Raw genomic sequence first — 15351 nt, 5'->3', positions numbered from 1 at the left:
CTAGACAAAATCTAATAGATTGCAACCTAGAAAGAGTTTAAGATGAAATAATAGTTTTCACATCTTCCCAGAAGGAATAAATGAACTACTTGTAAATCATTAATTTGCAGACCCCCAATGATCAAGGTTGTCAGACTAATGTGACTTTAATCCAATTAGGATTTGTTCATTTGTTCATTCACACCAATGACAACAATAATCTGAGCATAGTAAAAACACGTATTAAAATATCAGCTTTCAATTGACAGAGAAGGATTACAGATTTCTATGCTTCATGTACCATTTCCAAGCAGCTGCAGCATACGGATCAAGTTAAGTTAAAAGAGTTAATTTTAAACTCAACTGGCAAGCTGTGACTGATGCAACTGACTGGCAGTGAACTGTACCTATAGTTACACCCTATTATTTTTACCCTGTCCTCCACTCAGTCTTTCTCTGTTGGCTTGTTTCATTTATCTGGTGATGTCTTGTTTTCTGTCTTTCAGTCCAAAGTTGTCATTATATACGTCCTACATTCTAGGCCAACCAAACACCTACAGAAACGTAATACAGTAATGTAATAGATGAATTATAGCCATGTATTTATATTCACATTCAATTCTTCTGGATTAGTTTGTGATTCCTTAAAGAGACATAGATGAAGTGCTTGTGATTTCCACAGCAGTTTCCAATATCCACCTCCTTGTGCAATTTTGTACAGACATTGCTTCAAGACCAAGTAGGCCTAGTGATCTCTACAAGGGATGAATGCGTTTTACATCCAGAAGAATGGCAAATTCTGCTGCTTTTGTCATTACATTTCAGTACTGGTGCTTGCTTAGTTGATGTATCTAAAATACAACATCAACAAGCCCAAAGCCACTGAGAATTCTTTCCTGCATGTTTTAAATAACAGTGGCGTAGGCTGTATCTTTAAGCACAATCTATAGTGAATCCTGGGTAAATGATGTACCTACCATTCAGGAGTAGAGATGAGTGATACTGTGACACTGTCTGTGCACTAATTCTTTTTCTGGGTATTGTAAGGAAAGCAACATAAATTACATCCCATGCAAAGTGCACACTAAGCATTTCCATGAAGCAGGGAATTCGTACAACTGCGTACCATGATCCCTCTAACACTGCAAGTAATATGCAGTGCAGCCTCTCAATTACTACATGCTAACTTCACCAGCTAGACTGATGAACCTGATAAAATAAGTGAATTTTTATTCACTTCCCTCCTCTATTCAGTTTTAGAGCCTGTAGCAACCTTGAATGGGCTTGAAAATTCACCTAACTTCTTCCTCTGCTTCTCCCCACAAACTATTGCAGCCAAGCATAATACTTCAGTTGTAGTCAAAACTTCATCAGAACAATTACTTAAAAAGTAGATGTGACATTTCTTTTAAACATTACCGTAACAAGCCAGATGATACATTCACCTGCTCCTCATGCATGGCAACAGCGAATTAGGAGCAGATACAGATTTGTTAATGAACATTTAATTGCCATAGGACTGAAGGTGTCTTGGGTTTTATGCCATAATATTTCTAAGGCTGTACCCATTAAATGCAAATAAGTAAGAAAGAAGTCTTGATAGATAGAGCAGGAAAAATGATCCATGTTTTATGTTCTTATTGAATTTCAATATTATCTGAGGTCTGACTCTGTCTGGCTCCATGGTTGAGATGCTGCTTTGTGGCTTAATTTTCAGCCTAATTGTTTCCTGAGAACTTGTGTTCAGCAGCTTCTCCCACTTTCTGAGTAGTCATGCAGAGCCATCCCCAGGCTCTCCACTCCACACAGTCTTTGAGCCATTTTCTATGCATGTGATTTTTCTAACAGAGAAAGATACATAATGTCACACTGGGGGAGGGCGGGGGGAGACACCTTCTTGAATACTCAGGGCAAACCTATGCCCACTGAGAACATTTATGGCAATTTAATGACATAATGACAATGTCTAATGAAGAAGAATAATTTCCTGCCCCTTATCCTACTGTTTTAGAGGGCGACTAACTGAGATTAAAAGGAGTTAAATAGCTTGACAAAGGCACCTAGCAAGTCCTGCCTTCCAGCCGCCTGCTCCAGGGCTCTCTAAGTAAACAGTCCTGCCCATTAATCAAAGCTAGTTTTCACCTTGGGTTCTGAAGGAAGAGAAAGAAAACAAAAGCAGTTTTAATCTAACCTTTTTTCATCCTGTCTTTCTGAGGAAGGCAGATACGACTAAAAAGAGAGCACTTCCCTGACCAGCTGAGCTGACACAATGAAGAAGGCACTCTCAAAATCATTCTTAATTAATAAGCACATGAATTGAGGGATTCCTTCAAGACTGAGAGTCACCACTGAAACACTGGCTGACCATAAACCAACAGGAATAGTTCCTCGGATGCTATAAAATCACAGTAGCACCATCTGGCACTCAGTGAGTCCTTGTGGAATTGAATCGCCTGGCTGAAAAAGGGAAAACTGCACTCTCCTGTCCACTACTCAATTGCTAAAAACTCAGGTTTCTCGTAACAACTTTAAAAAGAATGCATTACATTTTTAACTTCCCATTCCTCAGTTGTCTTGAGAACATTTCTCTAAACTACAAACATAGTGACACTTCCTAGTTGGCTTACCCTTAAGAGTATTTTATTCTTCTCAAAAACACACTGAGATGAATACATTGGAGAAAACTACCAAATCATGACAGCTGGAGTCATTTTCACCTCAGAGCACGAGGTATTAATTAAAAAGTACTGATTTTTCTTCTCATAATAGACAAACCCCCTTCAATGGTATCGAACAGGAATAAAATCTTAGAACACCTCATTGTCAGGCAGGAAGGATAACCAGCATCACAAGGTGTTAGAGTTCATTGCAGCGGATTCTGATTGCAACAGCCAAATCTTTTGTAAAGACAACCTGTTCATATCTTAGACTTTTGACAGTGACAGACTAAAATCATGGTCATGTAAAGATCTGGTCACAGAATCAAACATTTTATCCGGTTAGAAACAACTATCATGACAGTTTCCTCTTAATCCTCTCTCTGCAGAAGAAACACAAGCATATTTGAGCCCACATTTTGAACAAAACCATAATTCCTTTCTTAGAAAAGCCCTTTAGGAACCTCTTTCACTTGGTTATTTTCAAACTTATTTAGCCATTATCAATGCACAGTTACTAGAATCTACTTAGCATTTCTGAAAGGTGGATTTTTTTCTCAAAATTAATACCAGAATGTAGGTGGATACCACTCCTTCTTACACACACTTTGAGATACGAGGCTCTGGAATATAAGAAATAAAACTGACTGTGCTATTAAGTAAGTTAATAAAGAATACATTATGTCTGGAGTCACATGACTTGGTCCATGAGTTGCTTCTTACCATAGTCAAAATAAAATATATAATATTTTATGATTCTGTGCAAATGGAAAAGGTAATATGGTTTTATTTATCAGCAATAAATTCACTAACACTGTTATCTTCAGGCAAAGGAATGTTCATGCTCTAGATCATAATCCCTGTTCTTCGGAAAGGTTGCATCTACTCTACAAAGAGAAATGTATTGAAACTTAACAGCCATACTTGTAGTATAGTGTCTGTATATATATACTTATATACAAGATATATATTATTTTATATATTATATCTTTTATATATATGTATAGACAGAATGCATACATGGATCTTAAAATGTTCTCCAGTGAGTTCACTGTCCTGGTTTGAGGACAGTGAACAGAGGCCAAAACCACGACATTCACCCTTTCTCATTACTGCAGCCGGTTCAGTGCTAGATGAAGTATAACTAGACTTTTCTTCCAATCATATGCCTTAACATTTCATGCTTTTCCACCATGGCTTCATCGCTCTTTAGTGGTTCTTCAGGTGACAAAATGCTTCCAGATCAGATAATGTCTGAATGCAGACTTCACTGAATTAAAGTGTTATCTTTTGTTGCTCCAAGTGTTGCATTTTTCTAGTCTTTCATGGCACTAGATCCTCAGCTAATATTAACTCTCAGCTGGAAACGCTCAGTCTTCAGTTTACCTACTTGCCATTCCTAAACTGTTCTTTCCTTTAACTCAGCAACACAGATTGCTTCTGTCAAATACATTCTGACAAATATTCTCAGTGCTTTACAGTGCAAATAAGTCTGTCTTCTCTCTCAAATAAAGTCAATGTTAGCTAGCATCATATCTTAGAAGCACAGAGGAGAGACTCCCCCAGAACATCATTATTGTTACCAGCAAAGTTCGTTTTAATCTTGACCCCCCAAAACTTAGCACTTTTGCTCCTTAGGCCTGCACAGCCCGGCTAGTGGAGGTACAGAAATCAAGCTGTCAGCTTCGCATACTGAGACCAGGCTTTCAAAAGCACTCAGAGGAACAATAAAAGCCTGAGAGACGCTGAGCGCTTTTGAGAATCTGGACCCTAATCACTCTTATTGAAGCTTCAAATGGTGCCAATCTGCAAGAAACATCAGGCTAGCCAGCATACTGTAATGGTGCAGTATGTAAGGTGTCATCTTCAACTGGTACAGGTATTAAACAAAAAGCAGTCCCTTAATTTGCAACAGAGACATAACCAACTAAAATTAAAAAGTATTTAAACCACACAGACTTTTCTTCCCATTTTAAAGGGCTTTTTTTTTTTTAATTAATTTGCTGTAAGGAAGAAATGGCCTTTAATACCCTATCATTGTCATAGGCTTCAGGCACAAAATTAAACACATTTATGAGTAGCCTCTGTTTTTATCCCTGAGCATTACTTGTTAGTTGTTTCTATGGACACAGTAAGAAGTTTCAGCTCAAAACAGTATGTCAGCACTGCCTGCCTAAGTGTAGGGATATACCATTTGAGAGCCTCGTAAGCAACCAACCATCATTTGTCCTTGCAGGTCAGGACCTGTACACTTTATAGCCTATATGCATAAAAACACCTCAGCTCTTCCTGCTGTAAGATGCTGGTCAAGAACAAAAGTCAGTTGGGGCTGAAGAGCCAGGAAGGAAAGCGGATAAATCTCAAGAATATCCATCCTTTTACTTGAGAGAAATCTATTTTGATCTATTTTCACTTTTTGCTTTGCTCAGAGTACAAGAGCTTTGTCTATACATGACTTTTTTGCTCCTAATACATTTATGTTTCTTAAGATGAGGGAGGTCTTAAAATCATTCTGAAGGGCAACGGTTAAAGCAGAGCATCACAATTCTGTGTAATGAACAAATGCAATAAACAAAATTAGAATATGTTTTAGACTTTAAAATACCAAGAGCAAAAGATGATACAACAAGAAATTTTTTACTTTCGCTCATTAAAAAAGGTAAATTAGTCATGCTCCCTTGTCACACTTCTGCAAAGCATCCTTAACAGCTAAATTGGATGACTGGGTTTTCTCTGCCTTGTAGAGTGAATGCCCAAGTGACACAGAACTATGCTTGAATTGTACATTTCATGCTTGAACTCTCACAGATAGTGGAGAAACAGCAAAAGGAAAAGTTACTTGGTGTGCAAGGGCTTGCACAGCTCAGAAGATTTAAGAGCAGCTTCAAGCTGAGGGAGCACACTTACATAATGCAGCCAGGGTAATGAAGGGCAAGTGCCCCTGCCTTCCCTTCTGCCCACTACGGCTTTGCTGAGAATGTAGCTGTGTTGTGATCCACTCAGTGATCTTACCCACTAAAGGCAAGGAGTCACACTATGTGTGTATGAGTGTCTGTGTGTAAGTATGTCCACACACAGCATCTCGTGGACACAAAAAGACTTTACCTCTTTAATTAGCACACCAATAAGCAGTTGAACTGAAAAAACTGTAAGGGAAAATCTAAAAATCAAAGTGTGCTTCCTTTGAGATCAAACCTCAGCTTTATGGTTCATTCCAAACTAAGAACAATCTTATTGCTATAGCCTAAATTCCTACTTAAGAGTCAGCAGCTACTCTGGAAACTATTCAAGAGCCTACAAAGGAAGTTGAGGGAACAGTGATTTAGTTCAAATAAATCACAGATTGGCTTTGGTTCAGAAACTAGCACATGAAATTCAAATATGTCATACAGAAAGGCAGACTAATTGATTCAAATCGCTTTTGGTAGCTTACCAGCTGTGTGTAAAAGAACCACTACCCCAATTACAGAAGACCAGAAATCTTGTTTAGACAGGCACAGCATTTTTGAATGAATGAGGTTTGCAGTCTGTTACCTGTAGGAAAGAAGTGTGCTTTCAGATGCTCCTTTTTCAATTATTAGCTTTTGAACTGTTACAGGACCATTGCCTTTATATAATAATATAAATTCTAGATTAAATCTTCAAAGAACTGGGGCCATCTTCTTTTGTAAAGAAACAGATCATTTCTGAAATTTGCTTTATACAGTGCCTGACAGAGCCCAGCATCTGTTTCAGATAGGCCTTCTAGGCATTAATGCCATACAAGTACTTTAAGCTACCATACACGTCTGCATCTTTGCAGGCTCTGGTGTTCTCTTTGGTTAACGTTACTCTATAAAACAGAGTATTATTTTATGTCAAAAATTTGGAGTTGATGGCACAAAATCATTATCTTATGGTTTCATTTTATTCCTGTTCACTTTCATAGTGGCTCAATTACCACATTATTTATAGCCTTTTCAGACTCTTATTATATTACATTAGATATCCCGAGATATTTGTGAACGAGTATTTTCTACACAAAAACTTTGAGCTTATTCTTATCATTACCCTAGCAGCTATGCAGTTCCAGAACACCAACCAAGATTAATTAAGTAGCAACAGTACCAATGAAATCTCTGGTTTGCTCTGTCTATTGTCGCTGACATTTCTACAACCAGGAAAAGACCTGCTAAAGAAATATGACTAATGCTGAAAAAATCCATTCTAATGAGACCTCCTGGGAAACCATCTCTCCTTACACGACCAAAGGAGGAACTTTAGTTTCTCTTTGTTCAGATGGGAAGGATAACAGGCTGCATAAATGTATACACTATCTATCTATGCTAATCTGATAAACAGCCCAATAGCTTTACATTACTTCATTTGACTTCGCAGTGAAATGTTAAGTCTAGTCCATAAGGCTTACAGTAGGCTCTGCATCTATAGAGCACAATTCTGCTGTCAACTATCTAGAAGAATTTACTTCCTAATTGCTTGACTAGTAATTCACTTTTATTCTCTATGACCTGTTAAATCCTGTTAAGCTCAACAAACTATATGTGACTTGGTAACTGCAGTCTGTGTTTACCAATCTGATGATCACCTGTATGTTCAGCAAAATTCATAGACATGGCTCAGAAAAGCAAAGTGTCAACAACTACACTGAGATTATATGAACTCTCCATCCTACCTAATTTCAGGGTCTGAGAGTCTTTAAGGATTCCTTATATATAAGACAGAAAGAAAACAGAGAAAAATAAAGTTTCTGCTTTGAAATGTCCTCTAGAAAAGTGTCTCTATTCATTGAATACCAAAGATGTGTAGGCAACTATGCTTCTAAATTACATACCCAAATTGGCTGCCCATGATGCCCTATAAGGTTCCTTGTTATCCATCCTAGCTTTTCCTGTCTTGAGGGATGAGAAGGATCAAATCAGTTCTTGCCCTAAGAAGTTAAGAGAAAAGCCCAAGTTCCAGAAAAATCCACTATCTACTTTCCTTTACGTCCTGATCTGCTTAACGCATACCATTAATATGCCCTCCAGCTGCCCTCATTGGTTGGAGCCCAGAGTAGCTGCTACAGTATTTGAACGGCCCTTGACGAACGGGTGTAGACATCTGCCTAAACTATAACACAAAAGCGTTTAACCTCCAAAGGATAAGGAAAAGAGGCCTCCAATGGAAATCCAGAGAGTTTTTTATGCAAGTCAATCCTTGCATCAAAAGTCAGAAATGGAAATGTTGTCAAAGAATACAAAGAGCAGCACACACTCTATTTTCTTCTCCTCTCCTTCTTACTGTACTTGCCTTTCTCTTTTTTCCCCTGTAGGACTAAACATCTTCCAGTTTTGCATCTTTCATATCTCCCTACTCTTAATTTGTTTTTTAATTAAGTTATTGCTGGGCAAATAGTCTTCAACTTCAGGCAGTTTTGACCAAGCTCCAATTACATTTTAATTTAAAATGTAAAAGAAAACAAGCTACTTCATACAGGAAGCTTCAGCCCAATAATTTGGAAAATGTATATTTCACTCGAGAATTCATCTTCATTATCATATTCTAAATAAAGCTGTGCAATAAGAATTCCCATTTAATATGGCATTGCAGGGAAAATTGAAAGAATCCTACTGGTTTTTATAACATGTTTCAAGACTTTTAGTATTATTTTTAAATGTTAAAATCCTCCAAGGTGAAAATAATGCTTCATCACAGAGAAAAAAATGCAGCAAATTTCACAGAAAAACAGAGCTTAAATGGCTTAAGTTGAATATAGGTAGGAAAAGAATGAGTTCCTCAGGGCCATATATCATTGTGAAGGAAAGAAAGCTGAACAAGTCAAACGGAGTGGGAGACGTCAAGAGGCAAGCTAGAAGCTTTCAAATGCCAGGCTACAGCACAGAGTGAGTGACAGCCCTTGCAACTCTAAAAGGGACCTGATGTGACTGGAATCGACAAGGATTCTTAGTACAGGAATGAATCTCTTGGGTGCATTTTTTTATCTTTCTTTTTCCTGAATGTTAAAGATATGTTTCTCTCTAGAGTCTCAAGGTCTCTAGAATACACGCAGTACAAAAACTACACCAAAGACAAGAACAAAATAGAAAATATAGTCATGGAACAGACAGGAAGGCTACATCGGGTATTTGTTTTCTCTGAACTAATATCAATTTTGGATTTGCTGGTCATAATACATGCTGGGAAGAGGTAAAAAGCACCGAAGTATTCTAAACTCAGCCACCTTCAGAAGTAGGACCATTTGAGAGTGTGCTATTTTATTTCTTTCCCCTTTTCTTTAAAATACACACAAAGGAAAAAAAAAAAAAAGAGGCATAATCTGTTTTGCTGCTGCGCTATTACTATTTTCATCTAGTGGTGACTTGAACTACCATCATTCTATTCACGCCAATGAATCTTGACAGCTCTAATATAAAAAGCTGCTCCAAGGAAATTACCGTATATTCTTCCTTCTCTGTTGATTGACTGCACCCTTTTATGGTGATATTTTCATAAGAACTTTCTGAAATCAAGTACTAACCTGGTAAAGCTGCTAGGAAGCAGAGTGGAATGCATGCTTAACCACCCCCCACCCCCCCAGGGATTTACTGCTGGCTCAAATATTGAGTAATCACAGAATAGCAAGGAGAAGGGGAGATGGTGGGAAGTTGGACACCTCCTCAAAAAACCTGAGAGTGGATGTAAGGTGATCGGCTACAGCTCCTAGGTGAGGAACTGAGCTCGCTGCTTCTCAGCCAGTAGAGGACAAGCTTGTTCCGCACCAAGGCAGATGCCACCTGCTTCCCTCAGTCTCCTTCTCTACCTAAAAGTCAGTGATTCTTACTTCTGGAGCATCTTTGTGGTGTCTTAGGATTCCCTGTTCCCCATTTTAAAATCTGTCTATGCTACTGAATAGTCACAAGCACTCGAGCTTTAGCAGCCTCAGAAGCACGTTTGGATGTTTCCATGTGTAAGTAATCACTGACAATTTTAGCAAACAACAGCCTCTGCTTTCCTGTCCCCCTGTCTCCCTCTTCACGCCATTCTGGTTTCACTCTTGAGACCTTTCTGAGTAAGGACTGCCAGCTACTGGAGTGAGAATAGCAGGTTTAGAGAGAAGGGTATACTGATAGGCCTGTGTAGCTACTGTGGTAGCCCTCATCACTACATATAAATTAACTAAGCAAATCCCAGACTCTGAAGTCTTCAACCATCTCATTCATCACAGAATCGTTTAAGTTGGACAGGACCCTCTTGAAATGATCTAGACCAATCCCAAACCATTTTTTATCATTTCTTGCTTAGTGCCCTAGCTCACTGACTTTAGGCGTTCTCACATAAAGGGAGGCCCTGCCACCTCCAGCCCATGTAAGCGGCCAGTAAACTCTGACCTCTGACAAGATTTGGCCTGCTCTTTACCGGCGCCACATGGCTGGAGAATGTTCCTTTCACTGATCACTCCACTGTACTCAACATTACTGCCAATTTGTTATTTACAATCATATTTTAGGTTTGACTATTTTAATATTCAATGCTATAAAATTTCTTTTTTTTTCTTTTAGCCTTAAAAAAAGATTTTAACTTCAGACTTCTAGGCTGATGTTTCTTCTAAGTGGCAGTTACTGTAGGATTATTATGCATTTACCAAAATGGTCTTCTGCAGTGTTTTCCCAAAATTTAGTATTATATCTCCTCAACCTTAATTCATCTTAACAAAGTTTCTTTTCTTCAGGATCACTGTATAATTTAAATGAGCTCATGGTATCATTTTCTATTGCAGTAAGTGAGGAAAGTCACTCTATGGAAATGTACTATTTATTTGGCAATCTACTCAGGAAATGTAGTTGCTTTTTTCCATTTTCTCAACAAACAATTCATAGAAAGCTGAATGAAAATTTTATTGCTTACTTCAACATGAATTATTTTTAAAGGGTATAATAAAAACTAATTATTCTCATTAGTTGGGAAATCATAACTTGCAACCTTTTGTCTTCTGTCTGACTTCTTGAAAAGATAATAAAGCACTGAGGATTAATATTAATGCATATTTATATGGTCTCTGATATTAGAAAATTACCTTTTATGATATTTAAGATAGTTTGAATAAGGCTATACCGTAAGACATGTTACTAGACCAGACTATATTTGTACTGCTTCCAAACTTCATTAAAAATACTTATTGGTAAACAGATCTCTAACAAGAAGCTATACAACAATTCTTACTAACTTAATGCGCAGATATGAAGAGATACCACTGTGGCACCATGACATATCCTTCAGGATCAGAAAAGTAATACACAAAACATGAAGAGTATTTTCATGTAGATAAAAAAGTCACTATAAAAAAAAAGGTATAGTTGTGGTGAAAGTACTTAATAAACAAACTTCATCAAGTCAAGATGTATTTAAACTCCAATATAAGTCCAATATAGCCAAATCTGTCTTCTGTTACAGAGACTGTAGGATGAAATTCTACCAAACACCAGATCTGAAGGAAAACAGGAAGATATTCGCTCACACTGAGTTATTACTGTCTTGATAAATAAGAGAGCCACAGCACGCTCAGCACACTGAAAGTCATCAGGTATGAGACCCAAATTGGTAGAAATGACGCTGTATCTTAAGTCTCCCTTAAAATTACAAACTCAGAATTCCACTCTTTTTCCTTACCCATCAAAATGCCACTTGATTTTTGCTACTGGACATCAGCACAGACCACATCTAGCACCAGGGAGATGGTTCAGTGTAAATTTGCTTCCTATTTCTAACAGTTTGCAAATTACCGTAATATGCAATATGTTCATAAATGTTTGCAAAAAATTCACACAAAATCAGATTTGTGTGAAAAATTCACATTCAGATTCCAATTTAGATTAATTATCCTCCATGGATTGGAAGGCTGATTGTTGATCAGGAAACTACTTCATGCATGCACTGGAGATAGAACCAGTCAAAATAAGAGGCAGTCAGTGCAGCGAGGCAGGATGGGTTCTGAAAGGATCTGAGGAAACTTTCAGGTCACAGAATGACCCACCTGCAATTTCCAAAAATGAGAATACAAGTTGTTTGGACTCTATTTTCATAGAAGGCCATTTTGTTGGTATCAGTAGCCTGTCAGTGTTCTGTTTCACTGCAGTGACAGTTAACTTTGACTCTTAACACAGATACTTCGTGTCTAATTTTCCACTAACAGCCACAACTTTTACAAACTCACACTATGTAGTACCTGAGAGAAAGTCAGTGTTTGTTCATATTATCTGCAGAAAAAAAGCCAGAACTTTAAATTTCCTATTAGTTCTATCACCCTTGTTGATCTTATCTGTTGAGTGTTTAATGCAGCATCAGTGACAAATAAATACATTACCTGAGATGATGCAGTTAAATATGGCTTTCGATTTTACATGTATAATGTGTTACTGAATAACAAAGTTTTGTCTAGCAAAGTTTTGGGATTCATTTTGAATCAAGAGGGGAATCAAAATTGGATGTGAATACGTCAGTGTATCGTTTATGTGCACTCCAGAGTAAGACTAAAAAGCGACTAACAGTCCTGTATATCTCACCCTGTTATACAGCCTAGTACCTGTTTGCACTGAGTTTCTTTCCATCCTGGAAAAGTATAAAATGGATTTTTGTTTTAAACAATAATAACTGATGTCCCTACGCCATCTTAATAATGCTTTTGTGTCTGTGCTACCCAGGAACACTGGGGCCCCTTTCTGAAGGTCTCAGGGCCTTGAAGCCATGCTACACTCCAGATGTAGGGCTCAGAGTAGGATTAAAGCTAGGAGCTGTAGGAAGTGTCACGACCCAAGTATTGCTTCTGTTTTGAAGATGGTGCTCAGCTGTGCTGTCTGAGAGTTGTTTCAACAATCTTCCCCAAGGAACTGAGCAAAATCGAATAGGTTCCTCACTACCATTGTTTATTTTGCCTTTATACCTAAACAGCTCTGCTAATTCTTGAGGAATTGTGCCGCAATTGGAATTAATGAGATACATTAGCGCTGCACCTCGCCAGCCAAGATAACTTAAAACGCACTAGCTCAGGTTCCAGAAGCAGTCAAACTGTGATAGCACTAAACTCCACAGGGACTAATTTATCACACTTCTTAACAGATTATTAACCCAAACAAACCACCATGCTTCCAGCACCGCACTGGCTTCCAATACCTATTTCAAGCTGTTCAGGTAGCACTGCCTCAGCAGCTGCAATGCAGACATAACCTGAAAGTGCCGATTCTTAAAATTTAATGTATCATAAATAGTCAGAAGATCTAAATATTAGCTGAATTACAGATAAAAGTAGTACCTAATCTAAGGTTATCATGAAGCCAACTTTTAAAAGGAGAGTCAAATCCCTGGAAGTCTTTGACTTAGTTGGGTTTAAAAACTTTACTCCTAACTGAAAAGACAGTATGTACAGAAGATTAATGCATATACATGAATTGACTGGTCATTAAATCATCAACAATAGGTCGAAACACTGAATTGATTTATAAAGCTAGAGGATTTAAAGCTGAAGATGTAACCAGTAAATATAAAGATGCTTCTGAAATTTCATGAGGTATACCGCTGATTTAAAAGAGAAAATTAGAATGTACTTTTCAGTAAGTATAGTAATCAAGGTTGATATTAATGATATATCTAAATATGTGTGAGAAAAGGACCGACAATGATAATTATTACCACTGAAGATTATTTTGATTAAATAATGCTTAAGTAATTGAACATAATTATTTGAAACCTTTCCATTTCCAACTCTAGCATGTTTGATTAAAATGTCACATAGAAATAACAAGGTCCAGTGTTAAATAAACCATGATTTCAGTATTACAACCAAATCTTGTCTCCAGAACAAAGACTAAACATAAGATTATTTCATTATTTTCTGTTCTTGTGGGTTGAATTAATTAAAGCTGATTGTTTTCTTTGAGCAAACTTTGAACATTCCATGTTATTCAATGTATGAGTAGTACAAGAGAAGTGGCCTGTTCATGGTCACAGCTCTGCGGGAAGCCCAGGCTGAGGCTGATGAGGAGGAGAGCCCAAGCCCTGCCCTTGCCTCCACCTCTCCTCTCTACTCCACTTACCCCTTCCCACTGGGGCTCCTTGCTTCCCGCCAGGCAGCTGCGTGGGTACTTTGCTCTCACTCACCACCCTCTCTCAAGTCCAGCACCTTCTGCTTCATGGTGGACACAATGCAGGTCAACGGTAAGCGCTCCCAGAAACCATGGCTCCAGTAGCACTGGGGGTCTCCTGCAGATGCCTCTGGGGAAGCAGGATGAGGTGAGTCTGAAGGCGCAGGCAAAGGCTGTTGATCCCCACAGCTCCCTCATGGCTAGGAGACACTGGGCCAGCAGCCCTGCAGCCCAGCCCTGAAGTGAGAGGGCACCCCTTTCCCTCCCGTCCATCTCCCCTCCCATCCTCTGCACTCACCTCACCTGTCTACCCCCAACCTAAGGCCTGCTCCTGCCTCGCAGCCCTTTTTATACCCTGTGATACGCTGTGATGTCATCACCGTGATGTCATCACCGCCCACCTGCTGCTCATTGTGACACCACCACCACTGTCTTTCCAGCTGACCTTCAGTACCCGCACAGGGAGTAAAAGGTGCGTGCTGTGGGATAGCACATGCTGCGTGCACCTGTGCAGGGCGCTGCCCCGTGAGCCAGAGCAGTGCGTGTGTGGAGGGTGCTGTGGGGCCCTCAGCCTTTGGTGCTCACAGCGCTGAGGCGGCACTGGGGGCAGTGGGGATAGAAAATGCTGTTTGTACGGTCCAGTAGCAGATTGCTGCCTCTCTGGAGAGAAGGAGAGGTAGGCTGTACACACGGCAAGGCATTTTAATTGCTTTCCTACATTTACGCATCTAAATTTAGTTGTATGCAATGTGGTAATGAAAGATACTGTGAGGGATCCATGTGCTCTAGTGGTCATGATTCATCCGAATTATTTTAGAGTTCTGTGTCAGGACAGATTGAATCTGGGCCTAGAAATGCTGGTTTTCTTTTGTACTTTAGTACTAAAGATGAGCCTTTATTTTGACAAACACAGCGTTTCATTTTGCAACTTATAAGAATGGATGTTGAATTGGTTATTACATTATATATATTCTGTAGAAACTCCTGAAGACATAAAGACTGACAAACTGTAGACACTTGCCATTTATAGGAGACAGAAAGAAATCTGTTTGATATTTTTGGTCTAAATGTATCAAAATTGAAACAAAACAAAACAAACGACAACACCTTATTGTTTAGATTAATACCTTAGAATATTAAAAGCTCTACAGCTCTTGAGCAAAAGACTAAGACTCCAATTGCAAAAGAACAAATTTATGGCCATATGGAAGGGCAAGCTGAAGTCTTAGCAGCACATCCTAGAGAGCTTCAGCTAGAGGTGTTACATAAATCTATTACCTATTATAAAGGAAAATAACTATAAATGAATGCAGAGAATTATAAGTAAGTGGCCTGATGCTTGCAAATGGGGAAAAATGTAGAACTGATAATTCAGGGTTATTTTTAGCTAAAAATAATCTTTAAATCTTAAAAATTACATTAAAACTATAGAGACAGTACAGACACACATAGAGCAAGTTAGAGGTAACACTGAAATAACAGACTTGGAGCAAAGACAACAATGCAGAGATTCTATGGTGACACAACATTCGGGCTACAATGGTGCCATTGGAAAAGTGAGTTCCCCCATTTCCAGTTCATGACTATCACGGCCACAGTAT

This window comes from Larus michahellis, chromosome 11 (assembly GCF_964199755.1).
Source record: "Larus michahellis chromosome 11, bLarMic1.1, whole genome shotgun sequence".
NCBI lineage: Eukaryota > Metazoa > Chordata > Aves > Charadriiformes > Laridae > Larus > Larus michahellis.
This window is presented reverse-complemented; position numbering follows the sequence as displayed.